Source organism: Pleurodeles waltl, chromosome 2_1, assembly GCF_031143425.1.
Source record: "Pleurodeles waltl isolate 20211129_DDA chromosome 2_1, aPleWal1.hap1.20221129, whole genome shotgun sequence".
NCBI lineage: Eukaryota > Metazoa > Chordata > Amphibia > Caudata > Salamandridae > Pleurodeles > Pleurodeles waltl.
Window position 1 is genome coordinate 370,704,834 of NC_090438.1, and position 17,829 is coordinate 370,722,662.

Below are 17,829 nucleotides of genomic sequence, written 5' to 3' on the forward strand. Positions count from 1 at the left end.
ACCCTAGCCAACCAGAACCCCATTTCTAACAGCAGCTAATCACCCAATAGTGTTTCCAGGTGCTTGCAGATCCCGGAGGCGTATTTGAATAGCTAGGTCTCGAGGGCCATTCAGAATTCAGGAAGTGAGGTGATGGTCTGGAGGTGCGAAGGGAGGCTGTTCCTGGTTTTTGCTGCAAGGTGACAGAAGGAGCGTCCTCCACTTCTGTTTTGGTAGATGCTGGGATTTTGGGCGAGTGAAAGGGAGGCAGTGCACAGTCTTCTCAATGGTTGGTGGAAGTTCAGGCAGTTGTTAATATACGCAGGTCCTTGGTTGTGTAGAGCTTTGTGTGCGTGGGTCAGCAGCTTGAATTGGCATCTCTTCTCTACAGGGAGCCAGTGGAGTTGCGTGAGGTGGGGTGTGATGTGGGTTTGTCGGAGAAGGCTGAGGATGAGTCTGGCTGCAGCATTCTGTGTGGTCTGAAGTCTCTGTAGGAGGTGGGCAGTGATCCTTACGTAGAGGACATTGCTGTAGTTTAGTCGGCTGGTGATGAGGGCCTGTGTCACAGTTCATCTCGGGTGTAGGGGTAGCCACTTGAAGATCTTACATTTTTGTCAATGATGATTCTGAGGTTTCTGGCATGGTCGGAGGGAGCAGGTGCTGGTCCTGGTCTGATGACCACCAGGAGTATTTCCATGTGTTGCTGCTATCGCCAAAGATCAGTACTTCCATCTTGTCTGTGTTCAGACAGGTAGTTGTTTTTCATCCAGTCAGTGATGCTTATCATGCTTCTGTGGAAGTTGGTTCTGGTGGTGGAGGGGTCATCAGGGAGTGAGAAGATCACTTGGGTATCATTGGTGTAGGAAATTATGTTGAGAATGTGAGATCTGATGATGTTGGTGTGCGAGGTCATGTATGCGTTGAAAAGCGTGGGGCTGAGGGATGAGCCCTGGGGGGCACAGCAGGTGATCTCCTTGGGTTCAGAGATGAAAGGTGGGAGGTGGATCCTCTGAGTTCTTCCGGTGAGGAAGGAGGTGATCCATCTGAGCACATCCCCTTGAATGCTGATGTGGTGGAGTCTTTCGATCAGCATGTGGTGGGATATGGTGTTGAAGGCTGCAGAGAGGTCGAGCAGGATCAAAGCTGCTGCTTATCCTCAGTCGAGGAGGATTCAGATGTCAGGATGTCATTGGTGGCTGTGATCAGGGCAGTTTCAGTGCTGTGATTGAGGTGGGAGCTGGATTGGGAGGTGTCGAGTAGCTGGTTCTACTCAGGCATGTCATGAGTGGAAGCAACAACACTGGGTACGAACAAGTCATCAGCATTCATCGATTTGGCGACATGAACAATAATGATGAAGGACTCATGGATCTCTGTGCCCTGAGCAGTCTGGTGATAGGCAGTAGTGTATCCCCATACAAAGGAATACACAAGGCAACGTTGGTCTCAAAAGACCATTCTATAATCAACATAGTACTAATTGCTTAACCTATATACCCATTGGACTTAAGTCCTACATGGAAAGACAAGACATGCCAGCAAAAGGCTAAAGAAGAAGGCTCTCCGTTGCATCAATGTACAATTTTTTACGGTTGTGGGTGGTGAAGGATGAATTAACATGGAATGTATGGGAGAGTGCGTATGAGTGATATGGAATGTTTGATGAGTTGGGTGTTCTATATCTATACTGCTGTGCATTATACCATGAGGAATTTGTATTTTTTGCAACAGTATTGTGAATTCATGTACATGTTTTATGAACCATATCAATTTTTATACACTGAATACAAGGTTTTGCTAGAACAATAATTAAAAAATTATAGACTAAATGAAACACGCATGTTATGGTTCTTTGTGGGTCTTTCAATGTAGGACTTAAGTCCACTGATTGAAGTATATAAGTAAAGTGGAAAGAACAATTTTGGTAATAGACTGGTGTTTTCCCCCTTTCCTGAACCTGAAGTATTTTTTGGGGGGTGCCCTTCTTTTCTATGAGGTCACCAGACCATTCAACAGAGAATCAGATTGACCATTCTGCATTGCCAAGACATTCAGGTGGTTCCTGCAGAATGTGAGAGTGATGAGATAAGCGGATGTATGAGACAGACCGTCACCTTGTTATGGCTAGGCTAAAGCAACTGCTGAAGAGAGCATGGATGGAACCTTCAAAACATCACCAGTGATATTACACCACCCTCTTCTAAGATGAACAGAAATGGAGTGAATATTCAGTCACTGTCAATAACAAATTTCAAGCCCTGCAAGAACTAGAAGACAACAGCGACCTAGTAGAAAGTCTGTGGTAGAATGTCAAAGAAACAGTAACATCACCTTGCCAGGAGTTACTGGGTTCCAAGAAACACCAGCATAAAGAATGGACCTCCACCAAGACTCTCCACAAAGTCCAAGATGGAAAGGAAAATTAAGCTGCAGTCAACACCAGCTGAACAAGAGCAGGAAAAGCGAAAGCTCAAGGCAACTACACCAAAACCAACAAGAAAGCAAAGAGAAGCTTAAGAACAGACAGCGAAGATTCATTGATGATCTTGTCACACAAGCACAGGAAGCAGCAATCCATGGAAACCTCAAAGCCCTCTAGGACATGGCAAAGCAATTCTCTGGCAGATACAGCAAGCCAGAAAGACTTGTTAAAGGCAAAGCTGGGAAGACAATCATGGACAACAAAGGTCAACAATGAAGATGGGTAGAGCACTTTGAAGAATTACTGATCCAGCCACAGCCTCCACTAGGCATACAGCCAGCCGACAAGGACTTGCCGATCGACTGGAACAAACCAACCAAGGAAGAATTATCATAAGCCATCAACCATCTGAGGAATTGAAAGGCAGCAGGACCTGACAATATTCCTGCAAAGGCACTGAAGGCAGACATTGAAACATCAGTAGACATGCTCTACCCCATGTTTGGAAGGATCTAGGAAGAGGAAAAGGTGCAATCGGACTGGAAGGAGATTTAGCTCATCAAGATCCCTAAGAAATGAAACTTCCCCCCTCTACGTCAAATTCATTGACTATGAGAAGGCTTCGGGCAGCATGGACATAGACATACTTTGGAAACTCCTCCACAAAGATAGTGTGGCAGATAAACTCATAAGAATCATCAGGAACTCTTACAAAGGAATGATCTGGATGATAGTTCATAGAGAACAACTTACAGAAGCCTTTCCATGCGAGGACCAGCTCCGCCATGGTTATTTGCTCTCATCTTTTTTCTTTCTGCTGGCCATAGACTGCATCATAATGGCACTGACAGCAAGGAAAATAAATTAGATACAGTGGAAACCTTGGACGCAGCTCGACAACCTCGATTTTGCAGAGCCCCGATGCAAAGGAAGACTGGCAATGTGGCAGTCACATGAGCACAACTTGCTCAACACTCTCCAAGGCACTCGTGTACATTAATAAAGTTCTTATCCATAGTTTCACAAGTAACCAGTCCTCTTGTATTTATTGCATCATTTCTTCATTTCCATCCGTCAACAAGTGTTTTGTCATGCTACCAATCCTCGCTTTGACTTCATCAAGGCTGAAATTAACAGAAATTGATTCCCATAGAATGTCCAAATTATTAACATAAAAGTAAACATCAAACGTGTGTGCTCCCCAATGAGCGAATTATCTGGCTTTTAAAGTAATTTCACACATTACTTTATTACCACACTAATCCATTTCTGTGCTTCACCCATCGGTTTAAAAAAACTACAGTGAAAATACATCAAGAAAAGGAATGGTGGGTAGTGCATAGTTCAAAGACTTGCAAGCAATCAACTCTAAAGTAATCACATTGTAAATTGAAAATTAATTAATCTCGTCAACCCCACGTGCTATGTCCATAGAGGTACGGTACCCACTCCGCCGTCCCAATCTGCTCCCATAATGATCATGCATTAGATTAGTGCCATTTGTGTTCCATAAGTAAGACTTGCTTCCACTAAAAATGAAAAGGAATTTTTAATTCCACAGGTTGCAAAGCTCTTGGTACTTCCTACTCGCGAAATTCTTCCAAAGATGTAGTGTTCCAACACTATAATGCTCGGTGTAGCTCCTTTCTTCTCTATCTGTCTGATACATGTCAAAAGCTAAGGCGCCACAGCAACTCCAAGTAACTTATATATTGTGTTACTAATTTGCCCTGCATCCTGTAATAGAGAATGAAATGCCATAATCTAATTGTTAATTCAATGTACTTATATTTATGAACACCCACATTATACAGGTTCATTTGTATCCCCACTTAGTCTTGACTTGCCACCAGCCCTTTAATTAGCTGACAAAAACAAGCATTCTGGTGAAAAGTAATCTATACTGCACCCCCCTACCAGCGAGTATGACAGACCACCTCCAATAAATCCATGCGCTTACCTCAGTACCCAATATTTGTTACTTTTAACAAAGAGATGAAGTGGCGTCTACGCGTACTTTCAAAGAGCCCGCCGATATTCTCCCATGCCCTTTAATACAGACGCTCAATCTACCTAGAGAACGGACTATGGCCCTCATTCCGACCCTGGCGGTCTAAGACCGTCAGTGCCGCGGGCAACGGAAGCACCGCCAACAGGCTGGCGGTGCTTCAGTGCCCATTACCGCCGCGGTCAGAAAAGGGGATCCGGCGGTTTCCCGCCGGATTTCCCCTGGCTGGGCTGAACCTCCATGGCGGTCCCGCCAGCCTGTTTCTGGCGGTTTTGACCGCCAGGAACAGGATGGCGGGAACGGGTGTCGTGGGGCCCCCTAACAGGGCCCCAGCATGATTTTCACTGTCTGCATTGCAGACAGTGAAAATCGCGACAGGTGCAACTGCACCCGTTGCACCCCTGCAACACCACCGGCTCCATTCGGAGCCGGCCTCTGTGTTGCAGGGCCTTTCCCGCTGGGCCGGCGGGTGCTCCCTTGGCGGGCGCCCGCCAGCCCAGCGGGAAAGTCAGAATGGCCTCCGCGGTCTTCTGACCGTGGAGCGGCCATTTGGCAGTTCCCGCCAGGCGGGCGGTGTCCGCCGCCAAGCCCGGGTCAGAATGACCCCCAATATCCTTTATCCACATCCGCCAGGTATTAATTAGTTACATAAAGACAAAAGGTATCGCATACACGACATGAGCACAACTTGGCCTCAACATCCACAGGGGAAAATATCAAGATCCTGAAGGCTAACATGGCCAGCACAACTGCGGTCACTCTTGCAGGTGATGCACTGGAAGGGGTTGAGGCCTTCACCTACCTGGGCAGTTTCATAGACAAGTAGGGCTGCACAGAAACCCATGTCAAGGCAAGAATCTGCAAAGCAAAGACTGACTTCATTCAGCCAAAGAAGATCTGGAGCTCCAAGGAGCTAACGCTGCAAACCAAGATCATAATTTTGAACACCAGCGTTAAATCAGTCCTTCTGCATGAAGCAGAAACTTGGAGGACAACAGTGACCACAGCCAACAAAGTTCAGACCTTAATAAATACCTGTCCGAGGAACATTTTCCAAATCCATTGGTCAACACCATTAACAACAATAACCAATGTCAGCAGTCTTTCCAACTCCCTGCTCATGAAGAATTAATTAAAAGACTCTGCAGCTTGATAGGTCACACCCTCTGCAAGCTCACAATGAACATCACCAGGCAAGCCCTGACCTGGAACCCTCAAGGGAAAAGGAAAAGGGAAGGCCAAAAAACACCTGGGGACGAGGCCTCAAGGCTGACTGCAAGGACATGACTTACACCTGGATTCATATTGAAAGAAAAGCCCAGGACAGAGATGGCTGTAGAGACCTGGTTGATGGCCTATACCCAAGGAGGGGTAGTAGGCTTAAGTGAGAATATTTATTAATGAAGACAATTTGCAAGTACTACTGTGACAAGACTTCATCACACCCTCGTAAAGTGAAAGACTTTAAGAGTGTCACAGTACATCCTCCCACCTATAAGAGATATACAGCAAGTGATGTCTAGCACTGAAAAACTACTCAAATGCTGTGATTGGCTTCATTTTAGCAAAACAGTGGCCTAGGTTATTTTTTTAAAAAGGCAACAATTCCCACTCTAAGTGGCATGTTTCACCATGGAGTTACTCCTCACCTTTATCTCAATATGGTTGTGAGGTTGGCTCATCAAGAGCTCTTTCCAATGAGCATTTTGTATGTGAAAAGCCTTTTTTCATTTGTTTTTTCCCCATTTGGCCATTTTTGTATGTGGTGTATGGGTATATTACGATTGTATTTAGTGGGACAATATGTTAATTCTTATCCCATTCACACAGAGTTAGAACATTTGAAGGGCTAAGCTAAACTTTCTTCTTGTTAGAATGTTGGTCAACATGTTTCTGTCCTTTCTTTTATAGGCTGCACTGGCATTTTTAAGGCCTCACCAAGCACTCTTTCTTGTGAGAGTTTTGAACATATGAAGCTTTTCTCATCTTTTTCTTGCAGCTTAGCCAATGTTATGTATGTGGTCTGTGAAAACTAAATCTTTGTTGTGCGGGAAAATATTTGTATTCTTGTCCCACTCACACAAATCTAAACATGTGAAAGGGTAAGAGTTTTGTTTATGAAATCTCTCTCCTTGTTGGAATGTTGGTCAACATGTTTCTGTCCTTCCTTTTAGAGCATGTTGGTACCAGACATTCTTCAGGAACTAACCTGGCCCATCATTCTAAACCTTAATTGTTGCCTGTTTCTGTTCTCCGTTTCCAGTGTAATGTGGAATTATAGAAATTAACAGAGGAAAATGCACACAACACCAAGTGTTATCACCGCAACTGTACAGGTGAAGTCTATAGAACAAAATTCTATGTGCCGAATTCTTAGCCTCACTAACTCCAGTAATACTTTAGAGTTCACTGGCTGATGGAATGATAGGTTGCGTCTATTCCCTGAAAAAAGGGGGAAAGTTTAGTGTTCTGTGGGTGAGAGAACAAAAACGTCAGTAGCTGTTAGGATTTGTATGTGGTAAAAAGTTGACATCAGGAAGTATTATTCAAACCTGGTTATTTTGTAAGCAGCTCTTATATTCTGACTCAGTGCCACCAGCTGCAGCGGTGGTTGCAGTTGTAGTCTCCCTTTTAAAGAAGGAAGTTCTTGCCGTACCTGTTGGAGATATGTTTTATTATTATGTCAGCAGGGTGGATAGAGGTAGTCTGTAGGGTCTTACAGTATATTCCTGCTGGCAAATGTAAAATATATGCAAAATGTCACAATATTTTGTGGTATCAGAATAAATGTTTTTATAATGTTTCGTATTGGAGAGAAAGAATGATTTTATAAAGTGTGTTTTTACATTGTAATGAAAAACACAAGGTCACTGAGACCATAATGGCATTTTTTATTTTGTCAGGCTAGCCTCATCTCATTAGATTAGGGCTTCTGCAAGAAGTCAAAGACATAGTCCAAAATGTCTATAGACCTCAAAGAACATCTGTGTGTGCCATTTCTTAATAAATTAGAGAAAGGAGGTGTTCTAAGAAGACAGACGTTTTCTTGTAAGACCTGTGATGCAGACTGTGTTACATAGTCCTATAATGAAACAATGGTGTAAAGTAATGAAAATATGTATCAAAGATTATTGATGAACATTCCATTCCACTTCATCATTTACCTCATTGCTGTCCATGGATAGTTTTAAAAATCACCTTTGTTGTTAAAATAAGAGTCTCTTTTTGTGCTACTATCATCTTCTCTTTGATTAACTTTCTAAATGTCTGTGTAACTGTGTGACGTTTGCAGTGTGTTTTTATCCGTATAATGCTTCACAACTTTTGTAGACAACTTTGCACACCTGTTGTTTGATATACACTCCAATATGCTAGTTTTCACTTTTCTGGTCGTCATTCCTATACTCTTTAGGTAATGTGCATATGTCAGAAATGATATCACATGCTGACTGTTTTCAATTTGTCTGTGTCCTCTATTCCTACAGGGTCCTGAGTGCCGGCTCACAGGTCCTTGAATGTGTGGTATGTTCAAATATACTGTAAGACAGACATCCAAAGTAAAAGTGTCCTCTGACTTAGGGGTGTTCCACAGGGTACTTTGTTTGCTGGGGCAATTAGAACAAACAGTGGGAAGTTGAATTTGAGTAGCATATCAATGTTTATGATGGTGACCCCTACTGGTCATAAAACCTGAAAGATAACAATATGCTTGAAAATATTACTGCGGAATTTAAACACTAGTTGTAAATAAAAGAGAGGGAGAAATATGGGATGGTGGTAAAAATAAAAGTAAAACAGAATTTTATAGTGGAGAAGCATTTTAAATTGTTGATAAATAATGTGCAAAACTCATGATGCTTAAAGCGTGAATAAAATGCAAAATTGTAGTTGGTAACCATACTTAAACATGTTGGCCTGAAACATTTTGACACTAACATCTTATAGTTAACTAAGCTGAAAGAACTGCAGAAACAGCACAAGGCTTGATCTTGACCTTTTGAAAGACTTGTTTTTTCACAATGAATAGTTGCTGCACAAAATGTTTTTCTTCTTGTTTATACAGATGTTTCTGATTCTAAAAGAACTACTGTTAGCTAATGAATAGTCTTTTTTATTTAGACAATCAAATATGAAAGTTCACACATGGGAATGCAGTCTTGAAGGGGAGGATGAATCTTGAGAACTTAAATAAAATAGTTACATGATAAAACATAGTTGCAGCCTTAGAGGTTGCTGTCTGAGCTTGATTGTGTTCCTGTGAGAAGACGGGAGTGAAAGAGTTTCTGTGGAACCATCGCATGCTGATTGGCCGGCTGAAGAAAGAAGAAGCAACATGAAAATGAACCATTGATTGTTTCTGTCTGTCATAGTGGTGTTCCTAGTGTAGGTTACCACTTCCACACACACTCTTCCTTCCCTTATTTGCCAAACGGTTCATTCCATATGGTGTTTAGAAACGCTACTGAGTTTCTTGAACCCCTCATCATGAGAAGTTCTGTTTTGATTGATGTTGAATTATTGAGCTGATCTTTGATGCTGAAGCTTTATAGTTGATTTCTCTGGAATCAAGACTGTTTATGGGTTTCCGAAAATTACACCTTTTACCCTTCTCATTTCTAGAATAGGGATTCTTTCCTTTATGGAATGCACTTAATGCATTTATTGTGATTTGTTGATTACTTATTTGATTATTGATTATCTGACAAAACTAATGACAGAGATTTATTGAATTTTAATGTGTGACTTTATTAAATATGAATAATTAACTGATTTGAAAATTAAGCTCATTATTGACTGAACTAGACTACACATTGTTATGAGAATCTAATGTGATGTACAGCTCCTGAATAATCTCCAACAACGCCATAAGATCCACTGACCTGAAGAGAGTAGGCGGCAGGGTGGGTGTTAGCCCTGAAAAATGGTAAACCGAGATCTTAAATGCAATGATCCCCACACCAGCAATAGTTAGTCCGACTGGAGTGAGGGAAGCTAATAAACTGGTAGGCCAAGCAGAGGAGAAGACAAAAAAAGACAAGGCTCATAAAGATGTGATAAAGGTTAAAAATAACACATGGTGCAAACAGGAAGAGAGAAGAATGTGGAACATGAATAAAGTCAGGAGAAAGGCATGTTTGGAAGCAAGCAAGTCTGACACAAACAGATTTTGAGAAAATGTTACCAAAATGTTTTCGGTATAATTTGCCTGAAAAGCAATTTATTCTCCTTAGAAGCGGCACAGTGGGTAAATAAAAAAACACAAATCTCTAAAACTCAGGCCATAAACAGCAAAAATAGACAGATTTTGCAGGCTCATACATCATGCTCTTACTTAGGTTACAGAAACCTTACAGATTTGGACAGCTCATGAGTCACCCCAGACTCACAGGATTGCGTTTCAGATAGATGTATAGCACTCGATTATCAGTTTTGAATATATACTTGGAAATTCAATAATTTTGGGCCAGAAGTGCAAAAGAGTTTTGCAATATATTGCAAAATTCCTGTTTGCGACTGCAAAATCCCTTTATCCAATGTTACTTGTTGGTGCTAGGTGTGGTTGTGTCACCAACTTCCTGTAATGTGCAGGAGCGAGTGGACGTCGTGGGCTGATTTCCCCTGAAGTTTAACAGCAAAACGGTCCTTACTTCTCATAGACAATTTCTCTTCTCAGATACCAGAAATAATTTATTTGTATTTTTCTTCGTGCTACTTGTATTGCAGAGAAAATGTGTTTCGACAGTTATCCAAAATCTTCCCTCACTGCTTCTGAGAGACGATATGTATCTGTCTGCTCTGCAGGATGGATGCATTATGACCTCACCACTTGCGTGTAATAAACTCTTACAAGCCAGAAGTGAAATTGATTATTAGTGGTGCTTTCTGGCATAAAAAGTGTGTGTAACAAGAAAATAAATTAACGGTTTGTAGGGGAATAATATACTTCCTCTTTTTTAAAAGGTAGAAAATGATCCCATGCATATCTTCATTTTATGCTTAGTGAGATCGTGGCAAATGTCATGGCAAAGATTATTTTATACAGAAGTCACAATGAGAATCTTTACTTTGTTGTAAACTCACTTTCTTCAGGGGACAGCTCACCACAGAGAGGTTTACGAGATTACTAAAAAGGAATTTGCCTTTCGGACAGATTCATGGTTAAAAGTGTTGAATTGCCATCTATTTTGTAATCTGCCTTCATCCTTTTACACATTTGTGTTTAGAAACCCTTACTGTCGTTTTCAAAAGCATATAATATATTCTTACCTTAACGATGTAAAATGAACTAATCAGTGAATATATTTTATATACCGGTTACACTGCTTTTGCTTGCATTTAAAAATATATATTGAGCGGGTTAAAAAAAACAAAAAAAAAACGAGTAACAATGTTTTCCTCCATAAATTCTTCACACTTTTATGTTTTTTCATTTGTGATAAGGTTATGCATCGATAACTTTAGGGAAGCTCAGTGAAACTTAAGCTAAAACAAGCAAAGACAAGCGGCAGGAGATAAATTTAAGCGCCTGACAAGCAGAAGGAGATAGATTTAGGCGTCTGCTGCTAATGGGAATCCATGTGATGGTGCACTGAAGAATGGGGGCTTGGGAGAAGTCGGGCTTGTCCGGCCTCCCCCTGGACTAGTTGGGCGTGGTGGTGCATTCAACGGTGCACTACGACGTCATTGGTCTAGGTTTCCAGGTGGGTGGGAATTATGAAGGGATTTTTAAGAGAGAGGAGGATATGGATGGCCTCTTTGGCCATTGTCTCTCCCAGGGCGTGGTCCTTTACTGTCATTGCAGTTAGATTGTTAGGCCAGAGATTTTAATTATCGTTGGTGGTTTTTTTTCATTGTAGGCTTTATTGTTATTATTATGGCGACAGTCAATAGGGCGGTGGAGGCCCTTATGGTGCTGCAGGAAGAAGGCAGGGAGAATTTGATTCAAGAGGGGGTCCTTGAGCAGGCGTGGGTAGGTTTGAAACACCCTAAAAGGGCGGCTGTGGAGAGTGTTGCCGCTGCCGTGTTAGCCTCTACTTTGTCTTTTAATAAACCAAAGTAGTTCAGACAAAAGAGCGCGACGAGGAGACTGGCACATTCCTTACCTGTGCAGGAGTGTGTTCAGGACACTTTGGCCCTCATTACAACCCTGGCAGTGAATCACGCTTACCGCCGTGCAGAAGATCGCCAACAAACCGCTGCAGCACCTCAACGACACCCCAGGTTCTCTGAGGAGGAGCTCAGGTTCATGGTGGAGGAAATCGTCCGGGTAGAGCCACAGCTATTCGGATCACAGGTGCAGCAGACATCCATTGCAAGGAAGATGGAGCTATGGCGCAAAATCGTCAACAGGGTCAACGTAGTGGGACAGCATCCAAGAACTAGGGATGACATCAGGAAGAGGTGGAACGACCTACGGGGGAAGATGCGTTCCATGGTCTCCAGACACCAGTTTGCTGTACAGAGGACTGGCGGTGGACCCCCACCTCCTCCCCCACAACTAACAACATGGGAGGAGCAAGTCTTGGCTATACTGCATCCTGAGGGCCTCGCAGGAGTAGCAGGAGGACTGCACTTTGGTAAGGCAAATCTTTACTACTATATCCCCCCACCCTACCTGCATGCCATCACATACTCCCACCCTTACCCTCATACCCATCACCCCAACTGCCCACAGATACCCCACCAACACAACCCACACATCCCAAAACCAAGCCCTGCATGTAACACCAATGCATGGACACCCATCACCCAAGCATGTCCGCTACAGAGACTCACTCATGCCCCAAAATCACCAGTCACACAAGGACCAAGCCAATAATGCAAGCACTGGAGTACAGTGTCAACCACCCATTGCAAACGATGACACACATACAATAATTATGCATTTACACCCCACCAGGACCTCTACCCAACGTCACCGGACAGGAGGTGCCAGACATATCCAGTCCGCCCACAGAAGAGGCCCACAGTGATGACAGCAGCTCTGCACAACTGGATCAAGATGACTAGCCCGGCCCATCTGGGACCTCGGGACAGTCGGTTCCCCTGACACTGTCACAAGCCACCACAGAGCCTCCACCCTCTGGAAACACCACCACAGCACCCACCCAGCTGGCCCATCCCTCCGTCCCCAGGACACGTCAATCAGCAGTGTGTCCACCACTACAGGGACAGGGAACCCAGGTAAACCCACCAACCCAAGAAAATCAGGGATCTGGGGGCAGTGGCAGTGGGCACACGGTTGAGGATACAGAGGCACAGGATAACTGGGAAACTGGAAGGACTGATGTGCGACAGTGGGAGGACAGGCCCAGGAACCCACTCTCCACGAGGCACTCTCCAACATCATGGGAGCTTACCATCATTCCGAGGAGACGATGGCAACGGTACTGGCCAAGTTTCAGGAGACCCAGCTGCTGCAGGAGGAACACTACCTTGGGATCAGGGAGGACTTGAAGTCCATTAACACCCCACAAACGGTCCCTGAAATCCAGGAACAAGACAGAGAACAATGCCAAGACCACTGCCAGGAAATTAGAACCCCCTGAATGTCACCCTTCTGTCCCACTATGTCACCCTGTCCATCCTTGAACTGCCATTGCTCCACTTCCTATGCCCCTTTGGACAATGCACCTGTGAAACAAATAGACTGGACTCTGCCATGGACTTTCCTCCACCATCACCCCTTCCCATTTTACAACCCCCTCCACTTATTTGCACTGGAATAAACACACTTCAATCACAAAACAATCTGGAGTCAGTCTGTGCTTTCACAAATGTTTAATTGCAATAACTATGGAATATAGCAATGCCAATTTACTTGTTCACATACCAATGTAACACAGCTGTAGGCCAGCAGTAAACATAGCAGAGAGCACAAAGTGGGACCCAAATCTGTGAAATGGAAAGTCAAAGTAACAAGTCAGGGTCCATACAGTAAATGAAAATGACACACGTATGCTAGTTCCAACAATAGAATGAGATGTGGGAAGCAGTGGCATCTTCTTACCTGTGTCTCACTGGAAGTATTGCCTGATGATGTTGTTTCGGTTGTCGATATCCTCCTCTTCTTCACTGTCCACAGGCTCCACAGCTGCCACAAGACCACCATCTGGCCCATCCTCCGGCAGAAAAGACACCTGGCGTCGCAAAGCCAGGTTGTGCAGCATACAGAAGGCCACGATTATCTGGCACACCTTCTTCTGTGAGTAGTAGAGGGATCCACCTGTCAGATGGAAGCACCGGAATCTGGCCTTCAGGAGGCCGAAGGTGCGCTCGATCACCCTCCTAGTTTGTCCATGTGCCTCATTGTAGAGTTCCTCTGCCCTTGTCCTGGGATTCCTCACTGGGGTCAGTAGTCATGACAGGTTGGGGTAACCATCACCTGCAAATGTTGAGGGACAACTGTTAGACACACACTAACCCTTAGGGACAACCCCATACCCAGACACCTATGTCAACTGTAGTGGGACCTTGACCTCACCTATTAGCCACACACGGTGCCTCTGGAGTTGGCCCATCACATAAGGGATGCTGCTATTCCTCAAAATGTAAGCGTCATGCACAGAGCCAGGAAACTTGCCATTGACATGGGAGATGTACTGGTCAGCCAAACACACATTCTGCACATTCATCGAATGGTAGCTCTTCCGGTTTCTGTACACCTGTTCATTTCTGCGGGGGGGGGACAAAAGCCACATGTGTCCCATCAGGGGCACCAATGATGTTGGGGATATATCCCAGGGCATAGAAGTAACCTTTCAATGTGGGCAAATCCTCCACCTGAGGGAAAACGATGTAGCTGCGCATGTGTTTCAGCAGGGCGGATAACACTCTGGACAACACGTTAGAGAACATTGGCTGGGATATCCCTGATGCCATGGCCACTGTTGTTTGAAAAGACTCACTGCCCAGGAAATGGAGTACTGGCAGGACCTGCACTAGAGGGGGGATTCCCTTTGGGATGGCGGATAGCTGACATCAGGTCCGGCTCCAACTGGGCACACAGTTCCTGGATTGTTGCACAATCAAGTCTGTATGTGACCAGGATGTGTCTCTCTTCCATTGTCGACAGGTCCACCAGGGGTCTGTACACCGGAGGATGCTGCCATCTCATCACCTGCCCCAGCGGACGTGTCCTATGGAGGACAATAGCGAGCAGAGAGTCATCCAACACTGAGGTATCACAATGTTTTATTTTCAGAAACGTAATTAATCCGCAATGTGCCGGTAGCTGTCTATCTTTCCGGCCTAGATAGGTGTGACGCAGTTAACATCCATTCCATGTGGCCTCCTGAAATGGCGGCTGCCTGGCCTGTAAGGTGGGACAAGGGGATATGAGGTAACTGCGCTGGCGTTCTACACCGTCGCGGTGGGCAGTCAAAGACCCTGGCGCAATTCACCATTGGTTAACATTTGGCACTTGATACCTGACCTTTAACAGGAGAGGACCTACACTGCAAGTGTTGCTGTGACCTCAGTCTGAAAGCGACGATGACTCATGTGTCTGGGGAAAGGGCCCCTGCCTTCACTTTGGAGGAGTTGGAGAAACTAGTGGATGGGGTCCTCCCCAAGTACACGCAACTGTACGGTCCTCCAGACAAACAGGTAAGTACACTGTGAGCATGCTGCATGGGCTGAGGCCTGCATGTGCGGATGGAGAGTGTATGTGCGTCAGGGCAAGGGTGGGAACTGGGGGGCAATGAGTATGACGGTCCGGATGGGTAAGTAATTTCCATTTCCCCCTGTACCATTCCTCCAGGTCAGCACCCACCAGAAGAAGGGAATTTGGCATTCCATCGCCAAGGACGTCCGGACCCTGGGGGTCTACCCCAGACGGAGCACCCACTGCGGTAAAAGATGGGAGGACCTGCGCCGCTGGAGCAAGAAGACGGTGGAGGCCCAGTTGGGGATGGCCTCCCAACGTGGGAAGGGTGCCAGTCGCACCATGACCAGGGTGAAGTTTGTAGGCAAAGTCCCTTGTGAGGCAGGCTATGTGGCACCCCAACAGTGGTAAGAGCCATCTACATCTAGTCAGGCTTCCGTGACTTCCAGGTGTGCAGCAATTGGTGTTAGGCCTCATACCCCAGGGTCAGGTGAAATTTCTAGGAACGGTTAGTGCATGGCGTAGTGCAAGGGCTGCTCCATGTGTGTTGTGTCCGCCAACTGTAGTGGTGTTGCATGCACTGAACATGTCGTTCTTCTGTCTTTCCCCCCCTTATTGTGGTCTCCCTGTTCTTGTGTTCAATAGCATCATCAGGCGGAGGAGCATTGGCACCGGAGCAGGAAGGAGCTGCAACCCACTTGGCCCTGGAGGGCGAATCAACGGAGTCTGAAGCCACCAGTGGGATGGAGGGTGAGGGGAGCTCCACGGCAGGGACAGGAGCAGACAGCAGTGACAGTGACTCCTCCTCTGATGGGAGCTCCCTTGCGGTGGCGGGCACCTCTGTGCCCTCCGCATCAACAGGTACAGCGCCCACCCCCCCTACCAGCACCGCCCTCCCAGAAGCCCCTCAGCGTGTGTCTCTTGTCCGCTCACCCAGGAGCGTGGGCATCTCCTTCGCCCCATGCACCTCATACCCTGCCCCAGTCAGCCCTGCTGCCCTTAGTGAGGAGGCTATTGACCTCCTGAGATCCCTAAATGTTGGGCAATCTACCATTTCGAATGCCATCCAGGGTGTAGAGAGGCATTTGCAACAAACAAATGCATACCTGGAGGGCATTCATTCTGGGCAGGCAGCCCAACTGAGAGCATTTCAGGCTCTGGCCTCAGCACTGATGGCAGCCATTGTCCCTGTGTCCAGCCTCCCCCCTCCAACTTCCTCCACCCAGACTCAATCCCCCGTACCTCAGCCTATCCCAAGCACACCATCAGACCAGCATGCACACTCATCAACACACAAGAGTGGACATGGCAAACATAAGCACCACACATCCCACAGGCACTCACACAAGCACCATACCCATGCAGACACAGCAACATCCACAGCCTCCACTGTGTCCCCTCCTCCACGTCCTCCTCCTCCCTCCCAGTCTCGTCTCCACTCACACCTGCATGCACTACATCCTCAGCCACTGCCTCCATCACCAGCACGCCCATCACCACACACCGCTCATGTGCACTCACCTCCCCCACTACCATGCACACATCCCCAGTGTCCTCTCTGAGCCCTCCTCCCAAAATACACAAACGCAGACACACACCCACCCAACAGCCATCCATCTCACAACAGCCTCCGGCCCATGCACCTTCACCAAACTTCAGCAGACGTACACCTCCTACAACCACTACCTCTTCCTCCACTCCCAAACCCCCTCCATCTTCCCGTCCCAGTGTGTCTAAGGAACTCTTCCTGGATAACATTGACCTCTTCCCTACACCTCCCCCCGTGCTTCCCCTAGGGCCAGGCTTTCCAGGTCCCAGCCCAGCACCTCAGCCACCAAATGCCCAGGCACACGTAGCGAGGGCAAGGACATTCCGCCACCTGCCAATGTGAAAAAGGTGCCCACATCCCGGAGGGAGAAGCCTAAAGTACCAGCCACCAAGGGCTCAGTAAAAAAACAAATGGGATAGTGGCAAGACAACTGCGGCACCATCAAATCTAGGGAAGGGCCAAAAGCTGAAGAGCAGGTCAGGAGAGGGCATGGTGGCACCGACTGAGGGACCAGTGTCACACTTTCTGTCCATGACCACGCCAACCTGTACGGCAGCGAACACCGCTAGCCGCCCCGCCACCACAACCGCCACCACAACCGCCACCTGCACTGTCACCTGCACCGCCCCCGGCACATCTACAGCCTTAGCGACAGTCCTCAGCAGCTTCCCCAGTGGGCAGCCGTCCGAGTCCCTCTGCAGGTGCTGACCTGTGCACCGTCGCAAACACCGCCTCAAGCACTGCCGCAACAGACACCACCGCAAGCACCACCACCTGCACCGCCCCCGGCATGTCTACAGCCTCAGCGACAGTCCCCAGCATCTTCCCCAGTGGGCAGCCGTCCGAGGCTGCAGGAAACGTCCTGCTGTGTCCCTCTGCATGTGCTGACCCATGCACCGTCGCAAGCACCGCCGCAAGCACGTCACCGGCCCCGCGGCGTCCTCGGACACAGGCACCACTGCTGACATGGCTACCATCCCCAGTGGTCAGTCTTCTGAGGCTGGAGGAGAGTTCTGGGACCCTGGGCAGATTCCATGAGGCATTTCTTCCATCACTGTTTGCACCTGGAGGTAGAAGGCGCAGCTGCAGCAGTGTGGGGCATGTCGCTGCCTCCATGGCGTATCATGCTACCTGAACCTCGCCAATCTCGTGGCACGCACACCCAGGTGAGGGAACTGTACCGGCCACACTGCACGTGGAGCACTCTGGGCACAAATCCCCCTCCAGAACCAGTGGAGATTGACATCCACTACCTCTGTCCTTGG